Source organism: Poecilia mexicana, unplaced genomic scaffold (genome assembly GCF_051168715.1).
Source record: "Poecilia mexicana isolate PSO_F unplaced genomic scaffold, ASM5116871v1 scaffold_19, whole genome shotgun sequence".
Taxonomy (NCBI): domain Eukaryota; kingdom Metazoa; phylum Chordata; class Actinopteri; order Cyprinodontiformes; family Poeciliidae; genus Poecilia; species Poecilia mexicana.
In genome coordinates, this window is record NW_028263388.1 from 9,053,256 (window position 1) to 9,058,835 (window position 5,580).

The window sequence follows — 5,580 nt, forward strand, 5'->3', positions numbered from 1 at the left end:
TGAATCAATGTTGATTCAACACTCATTTGACTGTGGATGTACATGCAGATTTGGGTTGTTTTTATATTGAATGAAAGCTAAGGATTTATGTACATTTTACGTCTGATAGGTCTACATCATAACATGCCACTAAAAGTTTCTTCACTGGTGTTAAACACTGTATTATTGGCAGATGATGCGTAAACTGTGTACAAAGGTTTAAAAATGACAACATGGGTTTGATTTAACATTTTATTTAAGAAAAGAGGGACAGATCTTTAAACATATTTGATTCCTTTTTGACTGTCAAAACAACAGTATGTTGTCCACAGAAGAACAGAGTCCATGAAGTTAAGCTTTGTACTGTATGAAGTAGGGAAACAGTACAAGTTGTGGTAACCCCAGTTTGACTCTGGTTGGCGTCACTTTGATTCCTTGCGATGTCTTCCTCTCGTTCTGGTGCGTAATGAAGCCACTTCTTGACAGTTTTGCTGCAGTCCTCAAGAGTCAGCTTTCGGTCAAACTGCAGAGCAACAGCTGAAAAAAATAAAAGTGAGGAAGGTGCCAGTTAGAAATATGATAAACATTTGAAAAGTTCTGAAACACAATGAAAGATTAAACACTGTACTGGTTACAGGTCTGAGAACAAATACAAACCATATAGTTCCCCTTGTACACTCACTGTTAAATTAATATCTTAATCTTTCATTAATATTTATCTTAATGTTTACATATACAACTGCATTTACCCATCAAGCTGCAGTATAGTGTAGGATTTATGATATTGATATTAAATCAATATTTAAAATAAAGGGCTGTTTATCAGAAAACCTAACAATAAAACTCAGGGAGGATCAGGTTTATTTAACACACCAGAGACAAATAAATCGAACAAAAGGTGATTTATAGTGTAGTTGGAAAAATTATAATTTATACAGAATAAACTTCCATCAAATAGCTGGTTCAATCTTCCATCAACTACAAATATTTCCAAATAAGTTGATTAAATTCCTTAAAAAGTGTCTATATGCTAATAAAGATCCCACACAAGTAACAATAGTCCAGTTCAATTTAACCAGTTACCAATCCAAGGATCAACAGACTGAATCAGTCATTAGCAGGTTTAGTTCAGTGTTTCACCTGCCTTACATGTTAAGTGTTTCCCTTCTGCCTCACCTGGATTGAATCTGTGGATGATTAACAACCTTCTGCACTTCTTGATGGCTGCAGACGGTCATGTAATCATCCAACTCAGCTGTTCTGGTACAGAGGCTCATTTAAGCACGACCCTAAGCATATCATAATAAAAAGTTAAAAACAAGTGATTACTATCACAACAATTTAAAGCCCACCTGGACCAGCCAGCCTTACACTTCCTTGTCCACCACATGTTCTCCAAGACCAAACAATAGGCCCCGCCCTATTTTAAAAACTCAAATCCCACAAAATCTCGCAGGATTTCATACTTAGGCATGGAGTGGTGGGTAGGATGAAAATAATACAAAAGGAGACATGACCTCAATTATTAAAAATATCCGTTTTGCCCCAAAATAACCAGGATTACTATGGGCACAAAACAATGCCCTTATTTTTCAATAAACACATTTAAGATCAAAGTAATATTGAAAAACTTACCATAAAAGTGCTCAGCGGAGAATTCAATTCAGAAGCCGGTAGCAAACAAGCCAGCAGCAAAGTGGCTTTTTGGTTGGGACAAACCACAAGTGTAAAATTGGGGAGGTGGACTGTACAACTCCTAGTACAGACTTGTAGATGTTTTTGTGTCAACACATTATGCACAGTCAGTAATAATATTTACAGACAAGTAAGAAAATGTACAGAAAGGAATCACAACCCACTGTTCTCAACATGTAATGCTTAATGTGAAACATGATTAACCCCCACCTAGTAATAAAATGTTCTGACCCAGAGCTCAAGGAGGGGGAGGGAAGAAGGAATGAGAGGGGGTAAAGAGGAGAAGGTTGGGAGGAGCGGCTGGGTGGGGGAGGCTTGGGAGGGAGTAGGGGGAGATGAGGAGGTGATGAGGGCTGCAACAAACTGCCCAGATTGCACACAACGGTAAATAAACGTTGAATTATAGTTAGAATGGTTGATTTTTGGTTGAGGTCAACAACTGACGGTTGATCAACCATCAAACAACCATCCACCTCCAGCCAAGTAACCAATGTTGAAACTGTGTCATTGAGTCAATGTTGTTTTGTGGTTGAAATCTAATGAATGAAATGCTAATGTCTGATCAACGACTGATCAATGCTGAATCAATGTTGAATCAATGTCAGCTCTTTTGCCACACCCCTTCCCCTCCTCTCCTCCTCATCAGAGCTCTGGGTCAGAGCATTTTATTAGTGAGTGGGGGGTATTACATTCTAAATTAACCTCTGTAAAGGACAGTGGGTGAAGATTCATTTCTGTACATTTTCTTTCTTTTTCATAAAAAAGTCCTACTGACCATTTGTGTGTGATATATTGACACAAAAACATCTACAACTTACTACAAGGAGTAAGGAGTGGAGCGGTCCACCCCCACTATTTACATGAGTGGGATGTCCCAAACACACAGCCACTTCGCTGTTGGCTTGTTGGCAAAAGATGTTAATTCAATGTTGAATTGCCATCATGTGCAATCTGGGCAGGCGCAGAGCTATGGGGGGGGGGCTTAAATAGCTGATTATAGACTGAGAAAGTCTACCGCCTGTTGAGAAAGGTCTATTTAATGTTAAAGTTACTTTCCCTCAATGGAATATATACTAGTCAGTCCCAGTGACCGTTTCACTCACGGTTTAGCCGATGTGTGTCCTGGGTAAAGATCAACCAAAAAACGCAGACCAACCTCCCCGCCCCTCGCTCAACAGTTTCTGGTAGCGCAGGCGATAAACGTCAGGGGCCTGGTGATTGGTTAGGGGTCCGGTAATTAGCCCCGCCCCCCGGCCCAACGCTGACTTGTTCCGCTAGTGAATCTGGGTACAGAACGGAATCACAACTGTTGTCAACACATAGTGCTTAAGTTAAAATGTGATTAACCCTCACCTAAAAGGGGTTGTGCTGTGGTGGTGCAGGGGTTAAGCACAAACCACAATCAAGGCCTCAGTCCTCAACACAGCTGTCACAGGTTCAATTCCTGACCTTGGCAACCTTTGCTGCATTACCCCCCTTCTCTCATTACCCACCTTCCTGTCAATTAACCATCAAATAAAGGCCACTAGCCAAAACAATCTTTTAAAAAATAAAATGTTAAAAATGAAAAACCCTCACTTAAAATTAAAGTTGTTTCACCCAATTGAGGGGTAGATGGGCCCAGGTGGGGGGAAAGAGGTGTGTGTGTGTTTTTGGCGGGTGGAGGGAAGGGGGTTGGGCGTTTGAATGGCAGGCGGTGGTGAGGGGTGCAAAAAACACCTGAACACTTTGATTACTAGTTTTTCCCCAAACCTTGTCCTCAAGGCAAACTGACCTGCATGCTTCAGCAAAACCTTGTTAATCAAATGTTAATTAAAATCATGTGTGCTGAATTAGGGAAATGGCTAAAACTTGCAGGGCAGTGTGCCTGGTGCCAGTGCTGAAAAACACTGGATTCGATGTGGCATTTCAATCAATGAATGTTAATTGGCTAGAATTGAATGGTTGTTTGATGGTTGATCCAGCTTCTGTCGTTGACCTGAACCATACATGCAGCCTTTGTGATCATTATTCAACATTAAATTAACATCGTGTGCTATCTGGGTAGTTCTTCCCCAAACCTTGACGTCAATCAAACTGACCTGCGTTTTTTCAGTTCAGCAAAACCCCGTTAATCAGACGTCAATTAATATCATGTGTGTTGAATTAGGGAAATGCCTAAAACTTGTAGGGCCTGGAGGACCAGTGCTGAAACACACTGGATTCGACGTTGGCATTTCATTTATTTGATGTCAACCACAAAACAACATTGATTCAATGACACAGTTTCAACATTAGTTAATTGGCTAGAATTGAATGGTTGTTTTATAGTTGATCCACCATCAGTTGTCGACCTCAACCAAACATGCAACCTTTGTGATGATAATTCAACATTGAATTAACATATTTTCCAACAAGCCAACAGCAAAGCAGCAGTGTGTTTGGGACATCCCACTCATGTAAACGGTGGGGGTGGACCCCTCCACTCCTTGTAGTAAGTTGTAGATGTTTTTGTGTCAATATATCACACACACAGTCAGTGAGAATTGTTATGAACAAGTAAGAAAATGTACAGAAAGGAATCACCACCGACTATCCTCTGCAGTGCTTAATTTAAATGTGATAACCCCCGCTCAGTAATAAAATGCTCTGACCCAGAGCGCTGATGAGGAGGAGAGGAGGGGAAGGGGTGCGGCAATACAGCTGACATTGATTCAATATTGATCAGATGTTGATCAGACATCAGCATTTCAGTCATTAGATTTCAACCACAAAACAACATTGATTCAATGACACAGTTTCAACATTGGTTACTTGGCTAGAGGTGGATGGTTGTTTGATGGTTGATCCACCGTCATTTGTCGTCTTCAACCAAAAATCAACCATTAATCAGACTTCGGCATTTCAGTGATCAGATTTCAACCACAAAACAACGTTGATTCAATGTCACAGTTTCAACGGTTTGATTGGATGATTGTTTGATGGTTGATCCACCGTCATTTGTCGACTTCAACCAAAAATCAACGATTCTAACTATTTTTCAACGTTGATTTAACATCATGTGCTATCTGGGACAGTTTGTAAAGTTTAAAAAAAAAAACATTACCAAAAATTTAATTGGTATTTTAAATAAACATCGGTAGTTTCAAATGTTTGCTCAGTAGCGTGTATGTGTGGATGAACAGAGGCAGCGGCCCCCATCTCTCCACACTGAACCCCTCAGGGATAAACAGGCAGGAAAAGTAAGCGCTCCCCTGAAACACACTCGATCAGGTTTAATGCAGCCCTCCAATTTTCACCCCAGGTGGCGAAGAGATACCGTCTTTGATTCGAAACGCCAGCATCATCCAGTTGTGGCTTGGGGAATGCGTAAACATTTAATGAAAATGACTCGGTTTAATCCCGCGACTTTCTCAAAAAGTCTGGTGAATTCCTTTTTACGTCGCAGGCAGGTGATTGAGGCAGAAACAAAGCGTGGCTGATGGAGGAGGATAGGCGCCGAATAGAGGATAGAAGAGGCTTTAATAGGGAGCGGGGTGCAGTTTTGGAGGAACGACGGGTAGTGAGTGGTGGGAGACGGGCGGGGCGACTGTTTAAAAGCTCAGAGACACCCATGCGTGTCGAGACTGCCAATCCGCTGGGAAATCAGGGCCCGGGAAGCCTTCAGACTCCCACGGAAAGATCCCTGTTTCTAAGCACAGTGATCTGACGTTTTGAAAAGTGAGGCGGCCAAAGCACCTGCCACATCCTGAGGTTGGATAAGAGGCTCTGATGAGACAGACAGGGGTAGGAAATGGGTCTCATTTGTAAAATTTTTAGATCTCGCTGCTCTCTTCCTCCTCCTCCCTCCCGTTCTCTCTCAGCCATTCTCTCCAGATTCATCATCATTGAGCTATAACTTTTGGATGTGTCTCGGTATCACTGTAA

The 5,580-nt window shown here is 41.5% G+C and overlaps 1 long non-coding RNA gene across 1 annotated transcript; it reads right to left on the reverse strand.

Annotated features, from left to right (window-relative positions):
• Positions 1-217: 217 nt before the first annotated feature.
• On the reverse strand, positions 218-1,605 carry LOC148153647 (uncharacterized). The gene is made up of 2 exons (XR_015761480.1): positions 1,156-1,605; positions 218-516 (listed from the first exon to the last, which is right to left on the reverse strand). It is a non-coding gene; the product is annotated as an uncharacterized LOC148153647 (long non-coding RNA).
• Between the last annotated feature and the right edge of the window lie 3,975 nt (positions 1,606-5,580).